At 36.5% G+C, this 15,020-nt stretch overlaps 1 long non-coding RNA gene across 2 annotated transcripts in view; it reads left to right on the top strand.

Annotated features, from left to right (window-relative positions):
* The window catches only part of LOC143722781 (uncharacterized), a 71,257-nt gene that overhangs the window by 18,884 nt on the left and 37,353 nt on the right, over positions 1-15,020 (top strand). The gene's annotated exons all lie outside the window — the stretch shown is intronic.

Raw genomic sequence — 15,020 nt, 5'->3', positions numbered from 1 at the left:
AAAACCCATTCAGCAATGAAAAATAACTATTGTAGCCTACACTTTTCAGGTTCGTGAAAATTTTTCAACACGAGTACATTTTGGCCTTTTGATGTTGCATTTTTGGGTCAGGGGATTAGGTCAGTTGTAACTTGTTTCACATTTTGTAGTAAATCTCGTGTACAAAATAAGCTAGTTCACAATTTAATGGCATAAAAAGCCATTCTGTTCATTCACAGCACTATACGATTCTGGAGTTTCAGTCAATTACAGACTATTTTCTCTGTCTATTAAACATACAATGTTCGTCGCGTGGTTATTCATATATGTACAGGTGCACAACTTTAACATCAAGGCGATGTTAAATAAAGAAAATAAAGAATAGCAGTCACAGCAGCATATGTTCTCTTCTCCGCCATGTTTAAAGTTTATGACCCGCCAAACTCTGAAACAGGGGTATCAAAATTATCTCAGAGATTCCCAGTAGTAAATATGACTTGAGAGGGCGTTCATGTCCAATATCCTACTAGGGAACTCTTATTTACGATAATTCCAAAAGCACGTTAAGGCTGCAAAATTTACAGCTGTTTTGCAGAGAAAGACTTCAAAGTGAGTGACATCACTGAAGCTTGTTGCTGATTGGATCACCATGGCAATGTTACAAATGACCCCACACTCCTTATTGGGAACTGTGAAGGGCCCCATTCACTTCCTCCGACTCAATGACAGAAACAGGTGGATAAACGACCACTCTTCTGTCAACTTTATTGACCCCGACTTGTGTAAATGTCCGATAACCTCTGAGCCATTATTGACTGCGTTGAGTAACCTTTTTACGCTTTCCTGGTATTTCCTCATTTGTTTGTTTGGCTCTGACAAATGAGAGCGTAATCGAACGAGTGCAAGTCCGCTCACGCAATAAATCTATAAACAGTTCGCATTGTGTGTTGTGGATGCGTCTGACTGTAATTAAAGCCTGCCCCTGCACATAGATGCTAATTACATGATGCGAAGATTGTAACCCGCTATAATGCTATATTTGGTTCACGAGTCAGGGCAGCGTTTCAGAGTATATGTTCAAACAGATTGTTCCATTTATTTTGATACCCTTTGTGCTAAAGCCCCTTGGAGTGAAATGATTATGTAACTATCTGTGGTTCCTTTGTTAGCTAAACTCTCTCGCTCTCTTGGTCTGTCTATGCTTATAAAACAAATCATATATTTAGACTAACAGACAAGGGTACAGACAGTCATAAAAGCTAATACAGGAAACAAACCTAGGCCTAGGAGAGTTATGTGTTGACATTGACCTTTTAGAAGGAGTATAGTGTTCTAGTTTAAAAGTACAGACTTACACTTTATTTTCCCATCATGTGTTTTCTATTAATGTGATTTCTGAATGTGTTCCACTCTGCAAAAGCACAGTATGGCAGCGTGTGTATGTTTACAGGAGAGTGTGGTGGCCCGGGCCAGACAGAGACAGATGGTCTGGTCTTCCCCAAACTGAGACAGGAAACACAGCAATGACATCTCAGCTGGGGAGAAGCATCGAGCATTTCCTGTAAGATGGAGGAAAATTACTGTTATTAGACAGTCTCAAATTTACAGACAAGTCTGTAAATAAGGTCATTTAAATGGCCATGGTCAGTAATTCAAGTTGTCCGGTTGTCCATTCCACTTTATTGTCATTCTTCTCATGTAATGCCTGTGTGAATTATACTCTGTTTCTCTCCCCATCTCTTACTCTCTTTGGCAGTCAGGCTGAATTGTAATGTGTTGCATAATATTCCCAGGTCCTTGAGTGTGGGCAAATTCTCTCGCCCTGGGAGAGGTTTTTTGTCTTCTTCCATTGTCACGGAAGAAAATGCTGTCATTTCATACTGAAAATTGTATTTCTAGCTCACCGAACCACCAGGGCTATGAAGAAAGTAGAACAAGTATTGTGCTCAGATTGATTATTGAAATTTTGTAGCAGCATAAGTCTAGTAAAAGGACACTCATTTATAATGTAATTTGTGCAGTGGTGTCTGTGTTTGTGCTGCTGCATTCTGGTTAGATAACAGGTCGAAGGCCATGATATCATCATCACCTGCTTCACTGACCCACTGCACTGCTTCTGATCACTGCATTTGTAATTAGTATGTTTGCAGTACCGTGTAGGAGTAAAGTATACTGTATGTACTCATAGTATGATGTGTATACATCTCTTAAAGAGCTGTGAAGGGACAAACAAGACGCCGTACGCTGAATCAATTTTTAATGTTGAATATTTCAAGAATCATTTTAATTATTAATATTGTCATATTAAAGTGATATTAAAAATAGAGATCTGTAATAATGCAATATTCTGAATCCAGAAATTATTACTTAATCCAAATTATTACTTTTACTCTTACAGTGGGGGAAATAATTATTTGATCGCCTGCTGATTTCATAAGTTCACCCACTTACAAAAGAAATGAGGGGTATACCATTTTTATGGTAGGTTTATTTTAATGGATAGAGATAGAATATCAACCAAAAAGTCCAGAAAAAACACATTATATATAGGTTATAAATTGATTTGCACTTCAGTGAGTGAAAGAAGTATTTGATCCCCAAGCAAAACATCACTTGTTGGCAAGCACAGAGGTGTAAGACGTTACTTGTAGTTGGTCATCAGGTTTGCACACTTCTCAGGGGGATTTTGGTCCATTCCTCTTTACAGATATACTCTCAAAATCCTTAAGGTTTCTTGGCTATTGCTTTGCAACTCGAAGTTTCAGCTACCTCCACAGATTTTCAGTAGGATTAAATGGATAGTTCACCCAAAAATGAAAATTCTGTCAGTATTTACTCACCCTCATGTTGTTCCAACCCCGTAAGACCTTCATTCATCTTCGGAACACGAATTAAGATATTTTTGATGAAATCTGAGAGCTGGATCACTCCTCCATACTAGTCCATAGGCTTCTTCGGGGATTGAAACTTGCCAGCCCCGAAAAGTTATTAAAGACATCGATATAGATATCGTAAAGATATCGAGGATACTTTTTGTGCACAAAAACCAAAAATAACGACTTTATTTCAACTATTCATTTCCTTCTCTGTGGGCCTCGAGTCAGTTCACTAGTGTAATAGCGTAAGCTTCTGTTGTTGTACGTCACACGCATCACACACATGGCCAGCGTTGGCCAATAGTGAGCCTACGTGTGAAACACAGAGAAGGAAATTAATAGTTGAATTTTTATTTTTTTTGTGCACAAAAAGTATTCTCGTCGTTTGATAAACTTAAGATTGAGCCACTGTAGTCACTTGGACTTTTTTAACGATTCTTTAATAACTTTTCGGGGCTGGCAAGTTTCAATCCCTGAAGAAGCCTATGGACTAGTATGGAGGAGTGATCCAGCTCTCAGATTTCATCAAAAATATCTTAATTCGTGTTCCGAAGATGAATGAAGGTCTTACGGGGTTGGAACAACATGAGGGTGAGTAAATACTGGCAGAATTTTCATTTTTGGGTGAACTATCCCTTTAATGTGCTTCTTCTTGAGCCACTCCTTTGTTGCCTTGCCAGTATGTTTTGGGTCATTGTCATATTGGAAGACCCATCCACGACCCATCTTCAGTGTTCTGGCTGAGGGAAAGGAGGTTCTCGTCCAAGATTTTACGGTACATGGCCCCGTCCATCGGTGAAGTCGTCCTGTACCCTTAGCAGAGAAACAGCGCAAAAGCATAATGTTTCCACCCCCGTGCTTGACTGTAGGGATGGTGTTCTTGGGGTCATAGTCAGCATTTCTCTTCCTCCAAACACGGCGAGTTGAGTTGATGCCAAAAAGCTCAATTATGGTCTCATCTGACCACTTTCTCCCAAGTCTTCTCTGAATCATTAGATGTTCATTGGCAAACTTCAGATGGGCTTGAACAGATGGGCTTGAACTTCTTGAGCAGGGGGACCTTGCGGGTGCTGCAGGATTTCAATCCTTTGCAGTATTAAGTGTTACCAATGGTTTGCTTAGTGACTGTGGTCCCAACTGCCTTGATATCCTTAACAAGCTCCTCCAGTGTAGTTCTGGGCTGATCCCTCACCTTTCTCATGATTATCCTTACCTCATGAGGCCAGATCTTGCATGGAGCTCCAAACCGAGGGTGATTGATGGTTATTTTGTATTTCTTCCATTTCCGAATAATGGCACCAACAGTTGTCGTCTCCTCACCAAGTTTCTTGCTGATGGTCTTGCAGCCCATTCCAGACTACAATCTGGTCCCTGATATCCTTTAAAAGGTGTTTGGTCTTGCCTAAGTTGGTGGAAAGGAGGAATGGAAGACACAGCTTATGTGGACGGGTTTCTTTTATACACATTACGAGCTGAAAATTAGGTGTACTTTCTTAAAGTGACATGACTAATCCGTGTTCCACATGGGCATAACCAATCTGTGGGAGGCAGAATTCTTGCTGTTTGGTAGGGTATCAAATACTTATTTCACTCGATCAAATGCTAATCAATTTACAACCTTTATATAATGTGTTTTTTTCTGGGTTTTTTTTTTTTGGTTGATTTTCTATCTATCTGTTAAAATAAAGCTATAAAAAAATAGACCCTTCATTTCTTTGTAAGTGGGCAAACTTACAAAATCAGTAGAGAATTATTTCCCTGTTTAATCCTATTTAATTTTTTTTTTACTTCAGGTCTCAACAATACGTTTTTTTTTCTTCTGCTGGCAAAGGTTGGCCAGTTTATATATTTTTTCTTTTCCCACCACCAATTTCATTAGCCCCACCATCATTTTTTTCAATTATATTTTTATAAGTTATAAGTTCTAATTGCCGTTGTTACAGTATCTGTTTTAAAAAGTTGAAAACACCTTTTATTATTCATAAAGCAAATGTAAATTAGACCACAGATATAAAAATAGACATTTATGAATTATTTAAACCCCAACCGTGCTGGTGAAACAGTAGCCCAATATTTGGAGTCCTCCTATTCATTTGGGTCCATTTTGACCCAGAAAAGGTAAATCTTTTTTTTATCCATAGTTTTTAGTACGAAGATACTTTGTAAATAATGTCAAAATAAACATCTTTTATTTTAATTTTTTCCTGATTTTTTTTTAAACAAAAAAATTAAGAGATATAACCATTTAAACTAAATTGTTATACCTTTTTTGGTCGTGTCCGTTTTGACCCGAAAGTGAACTGTGGCTTTACACAATATTATGCTTCATTATTTACACATGAAATTCTTTTTTTATCTATTAGTTAGATTTGTTTCAGATTACTTCTCTAAAATACATTTAGCCTCTTTCCTACATTCATGCACATGTTTTCCTTCCCAAAATAAAATTACAAAAACAAACAAATGTTTTTTTAGAGCAAAAGTTCATAGACCAAAAGTTTCAATTTGAAAAAGGAAAGAGGGTTTGCAAAAGAAAAAGTCCACATTTCACTTTGCTGCCACCTATTGATGAAACATTGCAGTATGACAAGGAGATTCAAGTTTATCATAATTGTTTCATTTAAGAGTGAAATGTTTTCAGGCTAAATATATTATATATATATATATATATATATATATATATATATATATATATATATATATATATATATATATATATATATATATATTCATAAACTTTTAGCTTTGGTGTTTAGTCTGAAAGTTTCATACATTTTAGACTGTTTGGAGCAGTCATGAGTTATGCTTCAAAAGAATTGGAGTTTATACGGGTAATTCTCATATTATATGTTCTTTTAAATTTAATCTAAGGATATATTAAAATGTCTCAAATAGTGATAAAATAGATCTTGCCTCGCACTGGTTTTTGAAAATTGTCAATTGTTTTAATTTATTTAAAAAAAGGTAAATTAAGTAGTGAAATGGTAAAAAACATGGTGACATTCATAACGTTAAAACTTTTGTGCATTCACTCATTAATGAGAAATTACTGATATGGTTTTAGTTATGACTTATAATATTAAGTTATGACTGTTTTATAAGCTTGTGTTCCACAGGTCTAAACAGACCGTGGAACGCAAAAGCTCTAGGCCTATACAGTTTTAATGCAGGAGGGTTAAATATTTGTCATCTGTCGCACTGGAGATTTATCCAGTCAGGAGGAGTAATAGAGCATGCGTTTCCAGGGTAATGCTGACCTCAGGTGGCTGATAATGGTAACAATTTTAAAAAATTAAAAAAACAGCATGGGACAACACACACACATACCTTGGGTTTCCATGTTGTATTGGGACTTTCCATAGGCATGATAATTTTATACAGTACAAACATATAATACCCCTAAACCTACCCATCAAAGAAAACTTTCTGCATTTTTATATTTTCCAAAAACATCATTCTATATGATTCACACGCTGTTTTCCTCATGGAAACCAAAAAAAAAGTTCTAAGGTAAAATATTTCTTTCACATCCTTGTGAGGACATTTTGTCCCCACAACGTGGGTTTACCAGGACTGCACACAAACAAACAAACAATAAAATACCACATGTACCACATGTGAGGGACACTGTAAATTACACACATCTCAATTAATTTTCATAAATGATATTAAACATTAGGCATAGAATGTTTAACTAATAACTATCATATAGTTAAAATACTAATTTATATTTTTATTCAGGCCAATCTTTTTTTGAGCTTAAGCACCAACGCGTTTCCCTTTACAAACCTTTTCAGTTTGTGGACGTTTTACGTTTTTTTTTTTTTTGCCGGTCTGTTATTATTTTTATTCAGGAAGAAAAAACCATCCCTAAAAATGTTTTTTACTGGTCAGACTCAGAACCTTATTTTTGGCAGAGGCTTTATTTTTAAAATCATAATGTTAAAGAAAGAAAATGCTCGTTTTTATATAGATACATGCAATAATAGTTTCCCTGTCTGTATTTTTCATAGGCCATATCAAGAAAGTTGGTTTGTGGATAGACAAATTGAAAATCTAATTTAACAGGAAACGAGACATGAAAATGCAGGTGTTTGTGTTCAAAGGCGATTAGTTGAACTGATATGTAAGATATTTAGAAAGTGCTAGTTTATACGTGTCAGCTGTAAAGCTCACGGCCTGTTAAGTTGTAAACTGGTGTTTGAGAGGATTTCACACCTGTGTGGTCAATCGGTAGAGTGTCTCCTTTGAGCAGCAGGATCGTATTTCGCCCCTATAAGAGCATATAGCTCTACCCCGCTAGGCGGCAATGTTGCATGTAGCCTAAGCCTATTTTGCTCTAAAATGTGCCTTTGTTTCTTCCTCCATGGCATGAATTTGTGACAGTATGTAACTATAATAAAACTTAAACATAAATGCATGGATGTCGTCATTGGCTGTAATTTAAAGGGGTTGTTTGAGCTCTAGCGAGCGCGCACACCCGGAGCTCTCCATGGTCCTGATTTTATGCCCCAAATATCGCTGCAATATAATTGGCAGCTTTTCACATTTTCTTAAAGTGATGCCTGTATTTTTTTATTAAAATAGTTTATCTTATAAAAGCTTAACTGGGTTCCCCTCGAATTTTTTTAATCTTTTTTTTAAACCATGTGCCGATCACGATTTTGTTGAGCGTTCTCTCTGTAACTTATCTTTAACATTATCTCTTTGCCTAACGTTGTAAAGACATTTTATTACGTTGTAATACTTTATTACGTTTAAATACTTTGGGGATTTTTTATGTATTTTTTTAGTTATTCAGCCTGATTTCGTACTCGATTATTAACTCAATACTGAAGACCTAAGGCCACCGAGGCCTTTTAACTTATTTTCCCAATAAAAAGAAAATGTATTAATATAGAGAAAGACTATTGACTAATGTTTCGTTTATTTATTTCTTGCATCATGTTTAATTTATTTTATGATTTTTACATTTTTATGTTATTTAATTAAATGAAATACCCTTTAAATAACAGCACTGCAAAATGATATGATCAATAAGTTATTTTGACAACATATGTTTTTATATGCTTTAAGCCCTCAAAATAAGTTAAGCAATTGTAAACTTTTTTTTTTAAAGTTATACAATATTTTTTAAGCCAGTTTGATGCAATTTAAGTTGAAATGACTTAAACATCCATGTTGATTTTACTTATAAATGTAAGGCAGCAACTTTTTTTTTTAAGTTTACTATACACTTTATAGGCCTATACACATTTTAGTCAAATAATCGGCCCATAAAATGCTTCGATATAGTTTGTACATTTAAACACGGCCAATGTCAAACAAATCTCAACTAATGGTGCGAGTTTGGGGCGGGGCTACTGATGTCATATGACAGTATTAAAGACACCTGTTTGAAACGGTCAATATCTTTGCAATTCCGTTTTGTAAAGTTAGTGGCGCACTTCACCTTTTACACACTTCAGATTTTCAGAATCACATCAGTAAGATTGGACCAAGGAAAAAAGGACATAAATTGCCATAAAATACCTTACTTAATGCTGCATGGCCATAACTTCTTTTATCAGGTCGTTAAGCTCTTCCATGTCGGAGTTTGTGTTTTATAGCCTTTTTGTTGCCGTGTTTTCCCTCAGTTTTTAAGCATCATATTTAATGAGCTATTTATGTTCAAAACTAATAATAATAATGATGAAATCACTTTGTATTAATGGTTCTGTTTATTTAGACATTTATGCCCTAGACCTGCCGTAAGCACAACAAGAATGTAGTCATTTATCTGACAGTTTGAGAAGATAAGAAACAGACAAACGAACAAAACGTGATTATGCATATTTATTTTGCAACACAATTAATGAGCCAAGAACATCAACAGAGGATCTTGTTTATCTGAAAGCTGTTACTTACGTGTGCAGAAATTCAGGTATCTTCTGTAATAGTCATATTTCTGACGATGTAGAGATCTGTGCAAAATGTCTAGTTAGTTGCATATCTACAAGACAAAATGATGTAATTTTACTTGTCCTCAAAAACTTGGTAGGCCTAACCCTGCGGCTGTGTGAAATCGTTGGAAACTGTTAATTAGTCATTCTAACACATTTTACCCAGATCTCATGAGAAAAAGTGACTATTTTACGAGATGGTGATTTCATATGAATTCTGATTTAGAAGAAGAAACGTAAACATGCTCTACACCTAAGCCTAACTCTCAATGGTGAAAACCTAATAAGATCGTATGAATTTATAGCTAAATCGCCAAAATGTACAATATAGTTAGGAATTGCCATTTAGAGTTTTTTGCCTTTTACCCATTATTTGTCCAGTCGTAAAATTAATGTGATTTCGAAAATTATTTTGATAAGTATTGATGTGAAATTCGGTGGTGATGCATAGATAATAAGAATAATAGATGGTTCTGCATTTCATCGTTTATATCTAGTAAACAAACCCCCTGAATATAGAAAAATTAGGTGATGACGTTTGATCGTTACATATTGTAAGAGACTGTAAAACAACAGATTGCCTAATGTATTTTTGACGTTTTACTTCGATAGGTTTATAAAGGCTATCCTTAGATTTGAATTTAACTGTTTTGTAGCTGATCATTCCAGATGTTGCGTTGACAGGTGTACGTTTTGTTGACGGTGAATGCAGGCCATTTTTGTTCATATATTTGTACCACCTTATACGTTAGACAATATATTTTAAGCTGTGGAGTATCAATTGAAAATTTAGGTAAAATTGTGTTGAAGCAAAGAAGCATCCAAAGATATATTTTATACAATACCGTATAACATTTACACGCAGCCTAGTTCTACAGTTTAGTTTCACCGGTTTATTCTTCTTATAAATAATAAAATCTATTACTTTAAGTAGCCTAAAGAAACAAAATACAGTGTTGAAACTGTGATTTGATTTAATGTATCAGTAAAGCATATTATTCCTCACTTGTGTCGATTGGCAAGACATCGATAATGTGCCCAATAGATGGCGCCCTCGTCCATTAACATCTAGCTAAATTCGCGTCACTTTGCATCTGAAGCAGGTCCGTTGGATGAGACTGAGAGCATAAATGGTTCAGATTATCTACGGATGTGAAACCATGTGCGTTTTCTTTCAGCGTCCAACATTATTGTCTGCAGGGTTAAACTGTCCACACAAAGTGATAGTGATTACGCAGAAAGAGTTAGTCAAATAAACTGCTCTGAAACTTAAAGTCAGAACGATCGAAACTTTCTTTCCATTAGAGCTTTTTTCGCCCATTTTAAAACCTCAGCAGTATTTTCTAATTGATCTACGTAGTCGCAACGAGGCCTCGAATGTCTATTTCTGTATTTAGTCGGAATTTACATTGACATTTAAGAAAGAAAAAAAAATGCTGGCTTACCAAGGAGCCACTTTTCTAAACATTATATATGCTTATTCTGAATCCACTATTAATAAAAATACATTGCTTGGACGCGAACGCTTGCGGTAGCCTATAGCCTACTGCACATTTCCCTCTTCAATGCCTTGATTTCTGCGCTGAAAACAGTTGTCTAACTGTACTTACGAAAGCTCGTTGCTGGAGAGATTCTTCTCTTGGCATTCACCGCGTGCCTTAATTGTATGGACATTAAATCAAGGTCCGCTGTGAACACGCAGAGCGAGAACTCTGAGAAGAACGCACAGCAACCCTTCCAGCCCCATTTCACACTCAAATTTCGCGCCTTGACTTGCAGATGTAGCCTAACACTAACCATGAGCTTCTGAGAGAGAGTGGTAGGCTATAAAATTAAACACTTTTACTACAACACTGTTTTAGCAAATGAATCAGTATCAGTATAGACTTGTGCACGCGAGCTAAACAAATCTGCGCTACGAGGCGACCTACTTATAACATTTCCATCCACCACTTTACTCTTCAGTGGTTTGTACAAATCTGACATGTTTGTTATTGAAGTTTTAAAAACATGCCTCATGTCTAAGCTTACACAATGGAAAAATAATTCAATCGATACAGCGCATTTACTCTTGCGCTCAATGCCGTTTTCCTTCGGGGTAAAAAACAAATCAAAGCTGCAAAATATCTTGCTTTGCGTCCCCTGGTTTCTTCATTCAATCTTAAACCGGCGCTCAGATTCCTTTGTCCTTGATGTACTGGAAGGAATTAGCAATGGAACCATCACCTGAGAAATGCTACTGGTCACATATCGAAAAAAGGGCAAACCCCTCGCAGTACGGGCGTACTTAAAAATGGACTATCCTGGTGTGAGAACAGGAATGTTTCCACAGCTCAGATGCTGCGACTCCTCTTGTCTATGCAAATACGCCCTCCTTCGCGGCTTAACACCGATGCACAATAGCGTTCCTCTTCTGGATCGCGAAGACACGTTAACACAGCGAGGGAAAGCATCGGAACGAAACGTGTAATTCAACGATATCCCTATTCTCGAGCTCTCTTTTCGTTTTCGTTTCTGTCCAATGACTTTGCGGAAGCTATGGCGCTCGAAGTCCGTTATTGAGGATGACTTGCTTTTTCCCTCCATTTGAAACAATCTCCTCAGCATCCTTCGGTAAATTCATCCTAAGACGAGCAGGCACTGGGGCCAGTCCTTCCCGATCTATCCCTTTAAGTCTCGATTGTCCTCGGGCAGCGGTTTTTTGGTCCTGCCCTGAGTGTTTTTTCAGCCTCTCTGATCCAGTCTCGCGGATTAGAGGTCCTCTCTTCCCGTCCCAGACACGCGCAGCCTTCTGCTGATTGGGCTCAACGCAAGCGGATTACATTGGGACATAATGACGTCATGGCCCGGGCCCAAGTTCTCCCCCATTAGCCAAAGCCTCATCAGCGAGATGCCCTTGAAATAGCGCGCGCCTGACATTCTGCAAAGAGAAGCGGCCATCCCGACTTGCATTATGGACAGAAATAGTTTTATCGCTTTGACGCGTGCAAACGTTTTTTTTTTGCATCCATGTTTATACTCGGCTTAATTTTTTTTATGCATACAGTCCCCTTGATGGAATGCCTTAAACTGTATAAAGTAGTCAAGTGAAGCACACATGCACAAAGGTTTCTTAGCATGAAAAAGGCGAAATCATGTTTAGCTATCAATAATTTGTTTTCTTCATTTTAAAAGCGGTAGAAAATAATATTTATCATCAGAGAATCCGATCCTCCAAATTTTAGCATGCAAATAGGTCTAACTGTTATGCAATGGGAAACAGAACAAATCACACTAATCTCTCAGGGGAGGATTTTCCCCCCATTTGGATATGCACTATTCTGAGAATACCAGATTGGATGCGAATGTATTCGTTTGTCTCATTTTGTCAAGAAGGCGTTTAATGCTTAGGTGTTCAATGCTATAGCATTATTTCGAAAATGTTTGTTTTTGACCAACATATTTTAGAGTTTAGTTGAACCAATGTCCCCTGAGAAATCATGTTTTAGATCGCACCATGGACATCACTGCTCCGCAATCAAACGTGGTTCACTGATGCAGATATTTTTTGTTTATACATTTAAAAAAAGAATTAATAATTAACATTAATATTTTACATTTGTCATGTGTTTATAAGTAGGCTACAACTATATTCATTCTTTCTTTTTTCATTTCGTACTATACTCATGATTCAGTTTATATTTTAATTTGAATTTTTGTATGCTTGTTTATTTTATTTTCGTCTATAAGCTCATTATAGTAGAAAGGTTACTGTTCCAAAATAAAGGTGGTCAAATTGAATTACACGTTGTTAGAAACTTAAATCTATTGCATTACTGCCAGACACACCGGTCGTGTTTATTATTGACACGTATGTGTGTGGCTTTTGATTACAATTATATTAATTTTCTACTATTTTCTCATCAATGCATTGAACACTGCATTAACGATGACGCGTAACTTTGTTTCGTCCATGTTATGTGGTGCATTTGTTAAATATTAGCACAATTTTGTAGCTCTATTAATGATTTTCCTATCTAGATGTATGAGATTAATTACTAAAATGTGCATTTCCCCCGTAATTCTAATAATGTTTCCTTAACAACGCACGATTAATGACTGTTTTAATTATGCTCTCTTTGACCTCGGTGACATTGACGCTAAATTATTATTAATGTAATTTTTCAGATTGCATAAATTATATTTCTCTTAAATATTTGTTGATTGCCAATATCACGGTTGTGATGTATCATGGGCATTGTTTGCATGACTGGATTTTTCCCACACCTCCCCTGTGGATGGAACAAAGGGTATCAATAACAGTCCCCACATTTTCCAGGTATATCCGAGTTTTTTTTTTCTCCCAATGATGCGTTTTAATTTAAGATAATAGGCATATATATATATATATATATATATATATATATATATATATATATATATATATATATATATATAGGCTATATATATATATATATATATATATATATATATATATATATATATATATATATATATATATATATATATCCCTACCTTGTTTTAAGTTGTTGTCGTCCACGTTTAAGTAATGCTATCTTATGGCTAAAATTCTGTTTGTAAGCTAACGCGCCAATGGCCTATGCTAATCGAAACGAAAACTGAGATTCCAGAACAGAAATGCGGTCCGGTCAGAATGATTTGTGCTTCAAAAAGCAAGACCCGTTTCCATCAGTCGAAGTGTTTGGGATAATTTTTTAACGCATATTCGCCTCGTTTCTTGTTCAGTGGGTTAGATCTCTTGCCACGCAAATCCCGCCTTTGACTGAAGGGAAGGCCCATAGAGGGTTTTATCAGTGGGGAAAACACCTTCCCGAAGGATAACGACGGCCACTTGTCCATAGCTGGGGAAGATGAGTACCGGACGGCAGAGAGAAGGACAGAAATAGTGCGCTGAACGCCGTCAGTTTGGCAATTCCTCCCGACTCAGTTGAGCGGCCTCCTCGTCTTAAACTGCGTGAAGGAGGAGCTGTTCAGTTGCATTACAATGACATTCAGTCCCAATTCATTCAGGCGCTGTCTAACGGTCTTTGGATAGCAAATCCACCCCATCGGGGGGTCGCAGCCCTCTCATTACGCCCCCAATCCCAACACATACTCACTACAATAGACCCAACAAAGAGCCAGGGGAGTGGGCCTCAGCACTGCGCGGCCCGGGCGCTGAACTCTGCGCTCCAGTGAGAAAAATGCTCTTTAGTGTTGGTGTTGCGAGCAACGTGTTAAAGGTTTTTGTTATTTAGAAGGGTCCGTTCTCAAACGGTTTGAAGAAAAAAAAAAGATGTCTCACGCGTTAATTTTATAAAGGGCTTTAAAGGTGAACACAGCTATTGCACGGGCAGCCTTTGGATATAATTGCGCGTTGTGTTTACACATGTTTGCTTGTGACATACTAACTGTATGGACGGGATTAAAGCATCCACCAGTTTACAGTGGCATAGACAGGAGATATGGCTAAGTTGGACTCGTTGTTCGGGCGCTTGTGCCTTGGTGCATAATAATGCGCGCGAATAGACGTGTCACCACAAACTCATAACAGTCTTGTGGGGTCGAGGCCAGGTTCGAGCGGAATGCATTTCCATTTCCCTGAAACCAAGTGCAGCTCAGCGTCCATCTAATTTAATAATAAATCATAAAGACGCCTTTAAATAAATCACGATAGAAATGGTTTCCGCCAAAGTACCAGACTTATAAAAAGTACTATACTGAGTAGTATACACTAGGTTATACTTATTAGTAGCTATAGTACATGCTTATTAAAATCACAATAACTGAATATGAATCTCTTCTCTTTATGACTTTTCTTGACCGTTTTAACCCCGTTGGCATGGTTGACAACTATAAATCAAATTCATTTTCTATTTTTGTAAGCCTAAGAAAAATTACAACCCTTGATATAGTGCATTATTTATTATTGCAGTTTATATATTTTTTGTGTGTTTGTGTTTTGTGTTTGCTAGCTTTTAAGGCAACACTAAGTCATATAAGACTGCAAAAATTTGAGAAACCAAAATTGTTGAGGCTGAACTGATGGGTGACGCAATGTTTTATCTAAATAAATAAAAAATACTATTTTCTCTCTCGTAGTAAAAGAATAAAATGTTAGGACTCGCCTACTTTTTATTTATATAATGCAATAATATATATATATATTTTTTTATAAATACTATTGTCAATATAATAATATTAATAATAATAAAATAATAAA

This window comes from Siphateles boraxobius, unplaced genomic scaffold (assembly GCF_051911475.1).
Source record: "Siphateles boraxobius isolate OS27281-9 unplaced genomic scaffold, OSU_SipBor_1 68, whole genome shotgun sequence".
NCBI classification, from domain to species: domain Eukaryota; kingdom Metazoa; phylum Chordata; class Actinopteri; order Cypriniformes; family Leuciscidae; genus Siphateles; species Siphateles boraxobius.
The sequence above is the reverse complement of the archived record's forward strand: the minus strand, read 5'-3'. Positions and strand labels throughout refer to the sequence as shown.